This window comes from Chionomys nivalis, chromosome 2 (genome assembly GCF_950005125.1).
Source record: "Chionomys nivalis chromosome 2, mChiNiv1.1, whole genome shotgun sequence".
NCBI lineage: Eukaryota > Metazoa > Chordata > Mammalia > Rodentia > Cricetidae > Chionomys > Chionomys nivalis.
The window spans coordinates 25,838,187-25,855,093 of record NC_080087.1 but is presented as its reverse complement, the minus strand read 5'-3'; the positions used below and the strand labels follow the sequence as shown (position 1 = coordinate 25,855,093).

The 16,907-nt window shown below is 42.2% G+C and overlaps 1 protein-coding gene across 4 annotated transcripts in view; it reads right to left on the bottom strand.

The window, feature by feature from the left end:
* The window catches only part of Hivep2 (HIVEP zinc finger 2), a 189,930-nt gene that overhangs the window by 57,610 nt on the left and 115,413 nt on the right, over positions 1-16,907 (bottom strand). The window contains exon 3 of one of the 4 annotated variants that reach the window (XM_057755256.1): positions 13,202-13,346. The exons of the other annotated variants lie outside the window; for them this stretch is intronic. The gene's annotated coding sequence lies outside the window, so the exon portion shown is untranslated. The remainder of the gene's footprint in view (positions 1-13,201; positions 13,347-16,907) is intronic. 4 annotated transcript variants of the gene reach the window in all.

Here is a 16,907-nt window from a genome sequence, read left to right as displayed (position 1 = left end):
TTTCTTTATTTGCATTGCACAGGCACGAGCCTCTGCAATCACATCCCATTTCAATCCCTGACAATCGGATCCACTCACTGCTCTCAGCACCTGTAGGGGTTTTCAGCCCCACGTGTGATGAAGACCCTTCTGTCAGTGTGCTCCTCCTACACGCCACATCTTCCTGTGCTGTATTCATGGTTTTCTAGCATATTAGAACCAACAGCTTCTCTCTACGTCAAAGGCGCACACCATCCAACACCCTCCATTACCTTCTGCATTTTTCTCCATATACTAACTTGCCATTTACTCCACACACGTTGGCTCTAAGACCTCCTACAGCCAATCACACATTTTCCTCCTCTGAGACCCTCCTGCTTCAAAGTCACTATTTTTTTTTTGTGCTCAAGACTCTAAATCATAATTTACTGCTTGTAAATTACTACAACAGCAAAGTAGAGAATTTGCTGCCATTAAGTTGCTGGATTACTAAGGCAACCTGCTTCTAGATACACTTTTATTGAAATCGCTTTATCTCAATGGTGTCAAGGAAGAGGGGAAGAGAAAAATGGAGGGAGAAGAGGGGGAAAGGAATTGTGGGGGTGCATGATCGGGCAGAGACGGGGGGGGGATGAGAGCAGCTGAGTGATTGCCATCTGCGAACAGAGGGAGTCCTTGTGGAATGTAACTGGAGAGTACTAGATCAACATTTGAAGGCTTAAACAATCCTAAAGCAAGTAGATCTGTATGACCTTCAAAATATCTTTGCTCTTAGACAGTCCATATAAAGTATGAACCAAAGCTCTGAGGCCTGAGTTTCCCCCCAGAAACCTAACAGTACCTGTTTCTAAAAATCACTTGGTGATTAACCAGCATGAAAATTCTAACTAAAATACTCTGTCTTGGGCTTAAAGCACGCTATGATGGTAGCTAGAGCTACATAAGAAGCACTCGGTCCTGAGTGGATGGATGACTCAGTGTGTAATATGCTTACTGTACAAGCACGGAAACTCAAATTCAGTCCCCAGAACCCAGGGAAAAGTTGAAAGTGGCGGCAGAGACCAGAGATCTGCAGGATTGCTCATCTGTCGGTGTGGCCTTATTAGGTACACTCCACGTCCTGTCGAGAATCCTTAACTCAGAAAACCCAGGGTAGATGGCACTGAGGAACGAGACATGAGGTTGCCTTCTGGCCTCCACATGTGTGTGCACACACAGAGGGACGCACCTCCACCCCTCCCTGAGAAAGGCCCTTGACTGGGGGTGTGGCTCAGTGGTAGAAAACACACTTTCAGAACTCCATTCTCTTACCACCTTCACTTTCCCTCTATGCTGATGCTTTGCTCCTTCACTGATGATTGGCGGCTACATGTAGTCCCAACCCCAAGCAGAGACCTAAACTCTTCTTCTTCCAGCAAACGCCAACCATTTCCCAGCAGCACACAGGAAGCCCCCTAGTGTCTTCAGAAAGAAGCTGCGCTTCAAGTTGAGTGTGTTGCACAGAGGCAAATAAAGCTTTACCAGCAATGATAAGAACCATGGTGAGAACCAACAGAACCGAAGAGTAAGGAACTGTGTCAACTAGCAGAGGAATACCAGGGGCAAAGTGTGTGTGTCATAGAGGAAGTCTACCCTGAAGAACTGCAAAAATGATGCGCAAAGAAATGACATCTAAACTACATCTTAAAGCGAAGATGAAGAGAGCTACAGGTAGATGGAAATGATATGCAGAGACGCATAGGTAACACAGATATAGACACATGTATTTAACAGAGAGAGAGATGCTGAGTCTGGGTCATTTACACAGGTTATAGTGATTGATTTTCTCGACTGCCACCAATTTAGAGATGGTGAAATTGAAGCAGGACAGCTAAGGTGACACATCACAATGTCAATGAGAGACCCTGTCTCAAAATGGTCGGATGATGGGCTGTGAATGATGACACCTGTGGTTGCCTTCCAGACTCCACACTTAGATGCCCTCATCCACACATCCATCCACCCATCCCTCCCCAACACATGCATCCAACACAAACACAAATAAAAAAAAAATGTACATGGGAGATTGCATTTCTTATATAAGGAAATGCATTTCTTATGTCACGGGGAAGATTAATATATTCCATTAATAATGTAATGACTTGAGAAAAAAACACTCAAGTGACCCTCAGCCATGTTTCTAACAAGGACAGGATACTAACAGTGAAAGGATCATTTAAAAAGCTAATTTCCTTTTCATCGTGCCTGTTAAATGTTTACTTAGTTCACATCCTGTGTGACCCTATGGGAAAATTTTGAACTAATGCCGGGGAAAATCCCATAGGGTTACACAGGATGTGAACAGGGCCTGGGCTGAGCTACCTTCGACTTGAAAAATAAACTCAGAAAGGTGAGTTTCACTTTCTGTTTGTCATAAATTCCACATTCTGTCTCCTCAAGTTCACATTCACAGGGCATCAGCCTCTCTGAAGTGGCAGGTCAACCGAAGGCCAACCTCACTGTTTTGGGGGGTGTTTTTTTTAAGCATTTTTTTTCTGTTCTACACACAGTACACTTCCGGCACAACGGGCAAACAGTGGTGTCAATCAAAGGCAGCCTGCCAGAGGACCCCTGGAACACCCCTGGAGCACCCCTGGAGCACCCCTGCATACCCACACTGCACACATTTTAGCTGCCCCTTTTCCATTTCCTGTGGAGAAGGCATATCATACCACTTCCCCTATAGAAAAAAAAAAGCAGCCCAATTTACTTGCTGATGGAAACATTGTCATACTTTCCACTGGCCAAGCTTGAAACCATTGCTGATTTAACCTTCATTAATTTTTCCACAACAACTTGCAGAAATGTCAGGAAGCAGCTGTACGAAGCCTGATTAATTACCTTTATCACGGCTACTTTAGCCAGGCACTTGGGCCCCCTTCCCACTGAAGTATGTGTAGAAATATATGTTGGAGCAAAAAAGTAAAAGTTAGCCCATTTCCTTTCCCTGCTGTCTGATACAGGTGGTGGGGATGTCTTACTCTGAAAAAAAAAAAATCTAGATGGATCTTCAATGTCTTCCAGCGGCCCAAATCTTTCAGATCTGGAGGCAACCCCATGAAATTTGCAACGGTAGCCATGAAGAAAAAGATTGCTGCCTGCTGATTACTCAGAGCTATTCAAGCAGACGCTAATGCATTCAAGTCTCAGAGCCACACTGCATGTGTTAGTCAATCACAAGAGCTAGAATTCACTTCCGAACTGGGAATTAGAAAATCAAATGCCCTTTTTCTACTTTTTTTTTTTTAACTTTCTCTCCTCCCTCATCATCTTAGTTTGCACCGTACCATCTGTCTCAGCCTATGAAGAAATGCGCTGTGCATGCTGGGCACAGACACGGGGAACGGCACACCTCACAGCCCCACGCGTCAAGCGGGGAGCATCTATCTCTGAGGCAGGTTTGCCTCGCAGCCTGACCATCTGGGGGACTGGTTCTAGCTAGCAAGCTTGGCTTCTCAGCCAGCACTCAGACTTTCAGATTTTTTTTCCCTAGTTGACAAAATGTCAAGTAGTGTTCATGAAGATAAACACTGGCAAACTTATTTTCCCTCTCAAACACAGCAATGTAGACAGAAATATTCAAAGTGCACCTACTAAGGCAGCCAACTAGGAGGCTTTGATGGCAAAGGCAGAGGCCTTGTCATATCCCTGAAATACACAGACAGTCCAAATCTGACACTTTTCAATATGATTCGAGTTTGGGCTAAGAACCTGGTTTTCCTGCCCTCATACAGATAGGGAATTAAACAGAACAGGCTTTGAACCAAATGAGGTTCAAAGAGGCAGCTTTGAGAGATGAGGGAAGGAGTCTTCCTCCTTGAGCTAACTACGCTGACAAGCTAAAACATCCAAAGGCCCCCACACTCATTCCCCAAACCAAAGTAAAACGGAGACTGGAAATCCCTGGTACACAGCACGGAAGTAATACCGAGAAGCATGCGGCAGCATCCTGGCCATGTCGTGGGCACTGAGCCAGAATTTCAACTTTCAATCCCATCCCTCACTCAGTGAACAACTCAGAGCATCAGTTGAGTTACCTAGCCTCTTGGTGCCTCAGGTCTCTTAAATGGTAAGTGGGGGAAAGTGCAATGGTGCCCTTAGATGCAGTCAGAGCCTAAAGGTGGCACCATGGAGGGAGATGTTAGCCATTAGGTCTGTATTTTCCAGTTCGTAGTTCTGACATAGATTCACCTAAAAGTCAGGGAGAAACAATATCAGAAGAGTCCCTGAGTTAGTTTAAGCAAGCCCATCGCATTGTTGAAAAGATTTGTCAATCATAAAGAAAGACGTAAATAGTTTCAAATATGACCACTGAAGTGGAATCAAATAATGTGGGGCTAATAGATTATTTTCTTGGTTCGTACAGGACAAGCACGTGATGCTGGGGCACACTGGGGAAAGCTTGGGTGGAGACTGCCACAGCCCACCCATCAGGTCTAAGAAATGGCAGGTAAGACAAAGCCATTAAGACCAGGATAGGTACAATCTTTCTTATATAGTCAAACATTTATTGATGAAGAAAAAGGTGCACGTTCAGTTGGCACTAAAATCAATGGTAGCTACCAGGAAACCCAGCAAAGAAAGGATGCTTCTTTGAATTCCTCTTCTACAGTATGATTTTAAGTAACTACCAAGTCATAAAGCCTTGATACCTCAGGGTAAAACGGGAGATTTTGTCTGGTCTTATACATCCCTGTCCTCTTGTCATGAGGATCCTATTTCCGCTTCCTCCTTAGACAAGAGTCAAAGAGAGAAATAAAAGCATACCTACACTCTCCAAACAATGGATTTCTTGAAGAATCTTTTTCAATTTCTATGGAAGTGAGTAAGAGAGAATTTCTTGCTGTGGAAGAGAATTGTTGGCATCATCAACATGCTGGTGATTGTAGGCTTCAGGAGAGTTCGAGAATGGACATCCAGAAGAGGATCTACTTCCTGTTTCTCTGAGCTCTTCCTATCTGCCTGCCTCCCTAGGAGTTCCACTGTCACAGAGGGAGAAGAGAGAAAGGAGGAAAGGGAGGCAAGGTGTTTCTCAGCAACCCGAGGAAAATCCAGTTATGAGTATTTAGTGTGCCTTTACCAGAACAAAGACCAAAAAGCAAATGACCAATCCCTATCCTGAATGAATGAATGAATGAATGAATGTTCTAGATGCACACAAAAGACCAGTTCTGCTGTCTTCTTCTATCAGATGTTTCTGGATCTTACAAGAGTATAATATTTTTAACTATGCAACAGAAAACGCACTGGATTATATTTTTAACTATTATGAAACAGCCACATCGAAATTATAAGCATAATATATGAACAAGAGATAGTATAGGTATAATGCCTGCATAATCTTTACTTACCATATCCTAAAGGCATTTTGTGAAGAGAGAGGACTAGCAGCTATGACCTCTGCTGGTAGCAAAGCCATGGACCCTGCTATACCTGCTGCCACGGGTTCTCACTCTAATAAGAACAAGAATGCAAGCATGCGGTTTAGAGACCTGTGATACCTATTTTTTCTCAACTGAATTCTGTACATCTGTAGGTAAGAGTCCCACCATAGGTAAATGATGAAGCCCTTTATAATTCCATATAGTTACAGTCACTGAGCTGTGTCCCTGGTTCCTCAGCAGAGAACAATCACAAGAAGAAATAAACCCACTTCTCTCCTTCCCAACCACTGCAGGAAAACAACAACAACAAAAACCCATTTCTAGAAATGCCCTTACTTTCCGCTGTGACTGGGAAGGAGGGAGCATTTGCTGACTTGGAAATAAATTGCGGACAGGACCAGGCTTCCCGATCATACCGGCAAGTACATATGTAGCTACATTAACCCCAATTAGTTACAACTCCCATTCCAGCCCCCACCTGCTCACACAGGACCTCTGGTCCCCTTGAAAAGTCCCAACCAAGTATTTCTAGGACTCCAGCAAGGGAACCTTCAAGGAGCCCACAGGCAATCTGACAGCCAGTCACAACACCATCTGCGGCTTCCTCCTGCCCGTGCCAGCTCCCTCTAGTGTCCTCAGGAAGGTAGCCCTCTGCCACCTCTGCAGATGGTGCCCACGGCAAGAATGCTAATGCCCAGATGCCCCACAGCCAGCAGAGCCCTGCACCCAGGCACGACAAGTGCATGCCTTGAGTCTCATGCTTCAAAAGACCCACATCCCATAAACACACACACGCACACACACACAAAATGTATACAATACACAAAATATATTGAAAACTACATCGCACCTTTGTCATGAATATCGAGTTGCCAGTAATCCTAAACCATGACTTCAAGAGTTAAGGTTCTTGGGGGTATCTGTTGCCCAATCTCTTTGCACCAATTTAAAAACAATAAAATACTTGAAATAAATGCCCTGAATGTTTGCAGGTGGGGCACTCAAGAGTGTGTAGGTAGACACCAATCCAAGTGCACAGGTTTAGGCTGCCTAATGCTTGGGTTAAAGAAAAGTTATAGTGCCTAGCTGTGGCTGTGAGCACAAACACAAAAGATTCTTGCGTCACAAAAGACAGCCACACCAAGCATCTCTCTGCTTCCCTTGCTCAGTGCTCTATCTGGCCAGTGGCTCCCCAGCTGGTGCTGAACTACTGCAGTGTTTAGAACAATTGCACACGACACTTGACGACTATTTTGCAATTAAGCATTCCTTCTTAGTCTGCTATTAGCAAAGATGTCGGCTACAGGAAACATGATGTTAATTATTTATAGTCACATATAAGTCAACACTTCAGACTAAATCTGCACATGGCTTTAGTTCCACCAAAACAGCTTGAGACTTGGTTACACTTAAACACACACATAGCAGTTGTTAGAATAATTTATTAGTGTATGTGTGTCTATCTATCTATCTATCTATCTATGGATAGATAGATACAGATGTTTGAATTGTTAGAATAATTTTGGATCAAAAATGTTTTATTTATTTATTATAATGCCGACTTGCTTTTTAATGACTAATTTTGGATATTTACTCTTTTAAATAGCTTAAAATTTTTAAATTCTCATACTTTATTTTCTGAAGAAATATACTGATGTTTTGTATAATTTTAACATAATTAAATTTTAGTATTGATTGGTTTATGTGTGTGTGTGCATACACTCGTAGTGTGTGTGAGCTCATGTGTCCGAATACATGCACATTACTGTGGGGGTACAGATGTGTGTGCACCACACTTTTCATTTGAAAATCAGAAGGCCACTCAGGTATCAAAGTCCTCAACTGCTCTTTGTATGAGACAGATTCTCTGGTTTTCTGCTGATACATAAAGCTAGTTGGCTCTAAAGTTTCTGGGAATTCACCTTCTTATCTCCCATCTCTTCATGGGAGTGCCGGGATCACAGACATAGGCTAAAGTGTGTGGCTTTTATTCATTCATTGAGCCATCGTCCCTTATCCCCATGTTGAGACAGGGATTTCTGTATCTCAGACTGGCTTCAAACTCACTATGTGACAGAGGATGACCTTGAACTTCTGAGTGTATGGGCCACCATGCTTGGCTTATAGGGTGCCAAGGATGGGACCCAGGCTTCCGGACTGCTAGGCAAGTACTCTGTTCACTGAGCTGCATTCCTGGAACTATTTTAAATCTTTTAGGTCACTGGGAATAGACAAAGTGAGAACCTTGGCATATGTATCTTCTTATGTTCAGAAACAGAAAAAGCACCCCCTGCACAAAACCTAAAAAGAGGCATTCTGCTCCAAATCGAAAGCTTCAGACAATGAAAAGTAAACAAGCTTGTCAAGCCGACCCACGTAAAATACATTAACAGGATAGTTCAAATTCTTTAGCTGATGAAGATTTAATTGCTGTTCAAAACAATAAAAAGGTGCCAGAAAATTATGCTCAACAAATCTCCAACTTGAACAACTAAGAATAAATCCCTAGCAACTCCATGGTTTTTATAGATAAAGATTTCATCGCTGATTAAATAAAAAAAAAATGTCGGGGAGCCTTCGCTTGAACTTGATGCCCAACAAATCCTGGCAGCTAGGACTTTCTCCCAAGTTATAAATTCTTAAGACCCAACCTAAGCTTGGCTTGCAATCCTTTCTCCTTTTCCACCACTGTCAGAAAATGAGTTCCACCCGGGAATTTCCCCGTGTGGTATGTTCACTCAGCTCCAGGAAGAGGAACTTAGGAGGCAACACACATGGCCCCCACTGTCCCTCTGGGCTACCTCTGCTTTCTAGCTAGAAACTGAACCACAGCTGATCCTCGAGTGGGAATGTGTTCGAAGAGTAAGGATGGACGGAGACTGTAGCCGAAGTCTGATAAAGTTCTGACTTACAGGCAAAAATGAAGACTTAGCTAAGCCCCTCTTTCATCTTCGTTCCATCTCTCTTCCGGCATGGCTCCTCTCCATCCCCTCAGACTCCTATGTGCGCCCTTCTCAGACTTATTACAATGAGCGTCTAGTGGGGTGAACACCAGTAATGAAGGCCAACGAGGACATAGCAGGCTTCCAAAAGCATCACTTCATATTTCTGGCCATCGACCATTACTTAAACTCTGAGGACAAATCTTGGACCAAGCATATTAACAACTTAATGAACACAGTGAATATTTTGAATAGAATTGTCTCTTTTCTATTTCAAAGGCTGGGGGAAAGATGTTTCTTAGTCAGCTAGATTGAGGGACTAACTCACAATAATCTGATTAATGTTTGGTAAAAGGAATATTGACTTTCTTGTCTCAAACACAGAAGAAATTTTAGAGGTTTTGAAGATATATAATGAACCCACTTTGTGTGTGTGAGTGTGTGTTGTTATGTTATGTGAAGGGTTCCTATGCTAGAATATCAAACATATAAATCCTATATCTCCTTATATTATTTTATATAATTAAATAAATAATTCTAAGTGTATCTAATTATGGTCATTATTGAAATTTTACAGAGCACTTTCAGATTCAATTCTCTTAGACATCTTAAGAAATAATAATAATATCAGTAATAATGTTATCATTAGTTTAAAAGAATTGAAAATGTGTTCTGTAGAAAATATTAGTTATTTGCATTTGTTCTGAAGAATAACTCACGATGCCAAGCTTAAATTGAATTAATTTTTTTCAATTTAAATTTTTCATCAGATTTCTAAAATGTATCAAATTTGTGCATGTAAAATATATCATGAGTAAAGCAGATATAATGAGTTATCATAATTTTGATAAGTATCATATACATATATATATACATACAACATACGTATGTGTGTGTGTAGTTTTATTTTGTTTTTGAGACAAAGTCTCACTGTTTCTCCCTAATTTGTTTGGAAGTTGCTATGTAGTCCATGCTGGCCTTGAACTCACAGAGATAAGCCTGTCTCTATCTCCCAAGTACTAGAATTAAAAGAATATGCTACCATGCTTGGCTCAGATACACAAATACATAATACATATATATATTTAAATTTTTTCACTTCTGTCCATGTGTGCATGCATGTGTATATGTATGTGCATGTGCGTGCAAACTTGCACACGTCCTAAGGAAGCCCGAAGAGAGCAGTGCATTGCGGAAGCTGTAGTGAAAGGCAGTTGTGAGCTATCAAGTCTGGCCTGCATCTGAACTCAGGTTCTCTGGAAGTGCAGGAAGCACTCTTGACTGGCTAGCCATCTCTCCAGCCCACTTTAGATGTATTTTAAGGTTCTCTTTGCATACTAGTTCATTTCTGAATTCTAAGGGGAAGCGTGAAAGAATGGAGCTTGTACCCTCCACATTGCACAGGGTAGAATGGTTCTTGAAAATAACGCTTCCTCAAAAAAATACAAAAAAAAGAAATATAGTTAATATATATGGATTGGACAAATGTTTGCATTTGCATATGTTCAGGAAACAACAAGACATGTATCTCATGTTTTCACTTTGTTCTTTTATAAAACTGAATTTTTTTAAAAAAAAAAAAGGTGTATGTTCATCAAGTTGACAAATAAAAAGAAATAGAAGATCCAAAAAAATTTACAAGTTTGGTTTTGTGTATTTGATTTAGAGATGTCTTTTCAACCTCTGAATTTGGCTACCTAAAAATATCATTTATTTTTTAATTCTTAGAAGACTCTCTTCCCTGCTACACATATATTCAAGGAACTTAGGAATCAAAAGTTGGCCTCCAGACTTTGTGTAGCTGCTTGCAGGAAACTCAGAGAAAAGTTGTTAAGTAACCAAAGCACTTTAGTCTGGTGTCTGTCCTCTGGAAGAGGTTCAGCTCACAACATACTGGTCACCCCAGCACCTGGTTAGTGGAGGCAGGACCATATGGAGTTCAGGGCTATCCTTGGCTACACGATGAGCTTCAAAGCTTCCCTAAGCTACACGAAACCCTCCTTCTCCCCCACAAAAATAAACAAACCAATTAATTAATTAAGTGCACTTATGTTTCTAGATATTCCATAATGCTACATCCATTGACATGCAAGTGTTCAAAGAGAATTCTGCAGTTGGCTGATCATTTCCTACATTTCTAGATCAGATAGAAAAGTTCTCTCCATCACCACCCATCCATTTTCATGTGTTGTTTAGGCCCCCCAAAACTCAGTTACACTGGTGTTGTCTTGCAAAATGAAAAGCAAGAGTAACTGACCAATCCCCATCCTGAATGAATGAAGGATCTAGATGCGTATATCAGACTAGTTTCTCTCTTTTCTCCGAAGTCATATATGTAAGATGTAAGAAGATACAGAGTTTGAAAAGATAATGGCGGTGCAAATGTATAATATTTAGAAAAATAATATAAAAATTAAATTATCTTTTTCTTTCTAGAATTCAAAATCTACATTAACATTTCACCATAGTTAAAAAGAAAACCTTCCAATTCTATATCGGGGTGTTTTTAAAATACTAATATACTTCAAAATTAATAATAAATTAAAATATCTTAGTCACTGTAAAAACATATGTTAATATTCACTCACAATAAGACTCTAAGTTTAGCCTTGGCATAATGAAAATTATTGCCACTTGTGCTTATATCATAAAACACATTTTTTATTTGCTCCAGAAACAAAAGAATTAAGGATTAAGAGCAAAGGCCCCTAGCCTCTTGGTTAAATCTGAATTTCTGATTATTTGAAACAGAGATGAACCTGCCAGCCTGCTACACATTATCAAACATTCACATATCTGTGCTACAGGACAAGTAAGGAGGAAATGAGGGCCTTGTTTCCTCGTGTAACATAAACAAGCTAAAATAAAAATGACAAATCCTGCAAGACCCAAACTCGTCATTCACAAAAGAAAACTACAAAATGGTGAATGTGAGACACGGACAGGATACTAAAAATGCTAAACTCTGGGAGTCTGGATTTAAGTCTCCAGTGCACGCGGGTCCTCAGCTCTGAGCTCTGCCATTGATTATAGCATCTTTACTGATGCTTCCAGAAATGGGGAAAGAACGCAATCTGTGGGCACACAGACAAGCACAGGGGCCCCATCTGCCCAGGGGGCTTCAGCTAAGACCTCAGCGGGAAGCCAGCACCCTGTGAGGCACCGTGTCCACTGTATTCACCAAGAAGAGAGTCCCAAGGCTGCAGGAGTGAGGCTGGGTCACCAGGATCTCTTCAGAAGCATAGCAGGTTCCATTGCTGTTTTTCTGAGACCTAGTTAGAGTTCTCACAGGCTCAACAAAATGTGGGGTCCAAAGAAGCAGGAAACAAACCACAGAGGGAATAAGTACCGAATATTCACCTTATAAATGGACTTTCAGACAAACTCTCTTCCTATAATCTTGAGAAGCCTGCTTATATTGGCTCCTTCCCCATAAGACACTTTGTTTAAAATTTTGCAAGTCTCTGCCCAACTCAGTTGCATTTTCTAGTCATTAGCCTGGAAAAAAAAGGAACTCAGAAAATGTTCAGTGATTAAAGGCTCCATCAGTAAGTGGACACATGATTACAGATGTGTTCATATTCTTTGTGCACTTGTGGGTTACAGAGCTCACGCTTTTTCCTCCCTTCTGCCTTTCCTTTAAGTACTCTTCCTATTTCTTCAAAATCGAAGGTTATATCAATGCAAGTTGAATGCATCCACATAATTTTAATAATACGGGTAGTTGCATAAAAATTTCTTTGTTGTGCCAGTTGCTCAGAATAATTTCTTTAAAAATATACAGACAGGAAAAACCAAACAAAATATAAATTCTGTCCCTCCTACTTGTTGCTTGAATTCCACACAACAACCCTCTCCTTCTTCAGGATATTACACAATGTGCCCTTGTATGTGTGGTTTGTCTAGTCATCTGTCCATTAGTATCCCTGAGAACAGGAAAAGAACTAGTAGGTGTGCGCATGCGCGTGTGTGCGACCGCGTCTGTGTGTGTCCTCCCACACCCACTTCCCTAGATTGTTCTCCGCAGAAATCTCCTTCTACGTGGGCCATGGGCCAAGGAGAGCCCGAGGACTTCCCTGACCTAAGCCAAGGGTGTATAGTGCGCTAGGCACCGTCAGCAGGGTGCCCAAGGGACCACGTGAGAAGGAGGAACTGAGGAGGATGCAAGGAGGGGGTGGGGAGCTGGTAGCAGGAAATCCAACGCTTTCTGCAGTATTTTGAAATCGGCAGAGACTTCGCAGGACAAACACATTCTCAAGCGATGCCTCTAAGACCAGCCAGAACACAAAGATCTACCCGGGGTTTATATAAACTTTACCCAACAAGGAGAAACCACCGAGGAAAAGCTCGGTCCTGCTCACGGATGTGCTTGATTACATCTTCAAGACAAGAAATAACTTTCAAAATGCTTTTGCCCTCATTTCAACAACTTTCCAAACATGCTTACCTCCACTGCTACACTGAAACTTTGTCATGGTTGTTTGGGATCCATGGCGGCAGCCACTGGCCCTTTCTTGGATCCTGGCATTGATGGACACCCTGAACCTTCACACACTTAGCATATCCCCTGCTCCCCACCAAGAAAACAGGGCCCTCCTCAGCTCAGGATGTAACTCTCAGGAGGAGCTCTTCTCTCTAGCAAGCTCCTCCTCCCTCGGCTTTCTCAGGCTTTCCTGTTTTATTTTCAACTGCATTTCCGACAGCTCGGTACAGTCTACAAACACACATCCCCCAGGAGTCCCCAGCTGAGGAAGGCATCGAAACATCATGGGATTGGATCATGAGGGCATTGCTCTAACAAACAGACCCAGTAATGGATTCGTGATGTAATGGCATTTAGGAGGTAGGAGCAGAGACCTGGTTAGGAGAAGAAGGCAACTGAAGGCTGGGCTTTAAAAGGTATCTTGTCCCAAGCCTCTGCTTCTGGGTCACCACAAGGAAAGCAGTTTTTCTCCACCACAGCCTCACGGTGATGTAGCCAAGTGGCCATGGACTGAAGCCTCTGTAATTGTAAACCAAAATAAATCATGTTTCCTTTCATTGGCTTCTTTTAAATACTTGAGACAAACATAAAAAATAGACACGTAACTAAAACACTTTCAAGTACTGGATTTGAGTTTCAAGACCAAGTTGAGCATCTGGTTCCTGCCACATTTCCCACCTTTCTGGTACAGAATTGACATTATTCCCACCACCCTTGCTCAGCTCCCACCATTAGAGAACCCTGCTCTGAATTTTAGGGAACGGAGTCCATATGTAAAATCCCCAAATAATATTCATCTATTTTAGGTAGAATAATTTTCATATTCAGCAATACATATTTTAAAACCCAGGATAATGTATGGAGCTTAGCTGGTATTCTGTAATTTGGATTGGTTCCCTGACATTTACTAAAGACGCTGAATTGTCTCAGCCTTCAAAGCCCTCAAAGCCCTCAAAGAAAATATCCTGCAAACAGATAATTGACTTACTGGGATCTCTCGGAATTGTCTCCTTATTTGTGTTCCTACACCATATGAGCTCAGAACTCAGAGAGAACTAGTAGCCTCCTGGCTGATCTACCTTCAGTTCTTCCAATTTTTCTCTTCAATGTTGTCATTAAATAAGACTTAATTAGATCCTCCCCATAAGCCAGTTGTGTGTCTCCTTAGCTTAAAAGTGTGGTAAGATTCCTCCAGTTCTCTCTAAAGCAAAGCATAGGTTATAATTACTGAAAGGCTCTCTCTCCTCTTTAGCCGGCTCCCACATCTCTCCTTTCACATCCTCTCCCCATTCATCAATGCTGTCTCAAATACGCCGCTTCCTCCCTATTCCGTGTTTAAAACAATAATATTCATCCCACGCCTTGCTACAGGTGGGCACAATTCCTCCCATTTGACACGATTTTCCCTTTGTTTAAAGTCATCCTTAGGAAATCCTATCTGATCCTCGAGGCCTCCTCCCCCCAACCCGGGACACCCATGAGAGCACGGATGTTACAGAGCGTTCTCTTTTGACATTCCTGACTCATGGCTACAAGCTTCCCTATATTCAAGTCAGGTAAATACTACTCCTAACTTGGTTCTCCTCTTTATTCCCCGGACACTAACCTGCACATGGCAGAACTGCATCAACTAAACGTTCCCTGAATTTAACAAAACTAACGTTTTCACAAGTAGCCAAAAAAGCTCAAGTTCTATGAAAGGGGGGGGGGGAGAATGAGGGCTCAAGCCAGCAGTGTTGGCGGTTGTGATGACTGGTGTTCTCCAAATTTCCACTTAAAGATGATGACAGAATCAAGCTATGCTGCAGTCAATGAATTATTTATTTGCGCACAAATCACTCTGTTAGTGGAAATCTTTCATGACTTGAGATCTAAGATACACTCGCTGCCCTACACTTACCACATGTTTGCTTTCATCATTACTACACAGAGTAATGACAAAGGTAATGGCAGTCACAGGATCATAGGATGCTCGTAAACTAACTTAATCCAGAATAGCTCTTCAGAGCTAAAACGCACCACTATGGTCGGGAAGAACAGTGGATTATACCAAACCGGTCAAATCATTGCTACCATCAAACTTAAAAACCTAGGCTTTTCTGGGTGTTAGATACATCACCAACTGAAAGAATAAATTCATTCAAGTATCTGGTATATACGTCTTTATTTTGGTGCTTAATATCCCCCCCATTTCCCTGAACCAGACTGTCAAGTGACATACGTCACAGAAACAGAAAAGTATGCATCTGTGCACCACCTAGGGCTGCGAGGGTCAAACTGCCCCTTCGCTGTGCCACTTGAGCAAGTCATGAAGGGCAGGGGTCATGCTCCTCAGAAGGAAAAGGCAGCTCTGCCCCTGTCTGTCTTGGCTGAAAGAGACACTCAAGCTCATAAGAATACCGAAAAGTAACATGTTCCCACGGAGGTGAATTCTTGTGGAATCTTGGCAAGGGTTAGGGATGAAAGAAAAACCTGACCCCTTCCTAAACCTTTGGGAATACTTAATGAGCTGAAAGAACAGCAAGAGGAAGAAGATGCAACTCTTCCTGTGCGTTCTTACTTTTAACGATGAAGCCTCATGAAAAACGAAAAGAATAAAATACACGGCATTTTGTCTGTTATTATCTCAAATACATAAAATCAAGTTGATCATGCCACTACCCAACCTGGCATCTCTCTTCACTTTCCTTTTACGTGAAAAGTCATTATTTTAACTCGGGGTTCAAAGCCTCCTGCTCCCACCTCCAGAGCATACGCATGAAAATGAGCACTTTGGAAAACACACAGAGTGAGTGAGGTGTGGGGGGGGGGGAAAGGAGAGGGAGAAGTCTCCATCCAATCAGGATTCTCTCACTGCTTCCTATATACTTTTCTTCCAATTGTCTGTCGCCTGTCAGTCCTTTGTACTGCCCAGTTATTCCAACTCAGGTCCCCAACAACTGCCCTTCCCCCACTTCACAAAGAAGTTAGATGACAAGGCCCACTAGGTACAGCTGGCACCCTTTTCAGTGAAGGACAATCCTGGGCACGGCGCCCTGGGACACACAGGATACAGCAACAGTTATCAGGGGTGGTGAGCTGTACTAGTGTAAAAAGAACCTGAAGGAAGTAAGTAGGGCCTAAGGTAGCCACTGAGGTCCGGGCAATCAAAACCTGGGGTGTGAGGAACTGAGAAGGAAAGTCAGGTGAGAAAGATGTCCCTGAGCCTAGGAAGCAGAACTTCACTTAAGCCAGCTAGGCAGGGCCTTTGTCTGTGATATGAGAGCGGGAGGAGACAGTAAGGACAATGCCACTAGGTGACAGCCCTTGAGTGACTTAATGTGAGCACATCCTAAGTCCCCAATGACTGCTTCACCCTCTTACCCTGCCCTGCTCTGCTCCTACCAGGGAACACAACTCACAGGAGCCTCTTAAAGGGCCCTCTACTCAAAAACACTCAGCACCTCCCCACCCGGTGCTCCAGGAAGCATCTAGGCCTTCACTCTGCAGTCAGTGCCAGTGCTGCAGGGCCATCTTGGCTCGACTTTTTACCTCTAAACCTCCCAGTATCCTACATGTTCATTGGTTCGCTGGTCCCATGTCATTTTGTCTCATGAATCTTTTCACAGGTAATTGTTTTTGTTGCCATGGTATTTGTTTTACACTGAGCAATTGTATTTTACATTTCAAGAAGGTATTAGACCCAAAGACAGAATAACTAAAGGAAGGAGAAAACCTAGGGTGGAGTTCCATAGAGCAGTCATTCAGAACGGAAGTTATGGAATGCCACATGGATTTTATACTTCACTATCGAATATATTCATATATACTTAAACATATAGTCTTTGGGTTTGGTTTTCTTGATGCATGATTCTTCTTACTTGCTCCCTTTTTATAATAAACTTTCAAATGAAAACATTAAAAAGGGCACTAAAAGCTTGGAAATTTGTCCTTACTGACCCTGGTGCAGATATTTAGTAAGATTCAGACCTACTGATCCATATCACTAATGTCATGGAGTCATTATCTATGCATCAATTTCTCAGACTCTAACTTGAATTTTGAAAGGAAACTCACAGATATTTTAATGAAATTCAACAA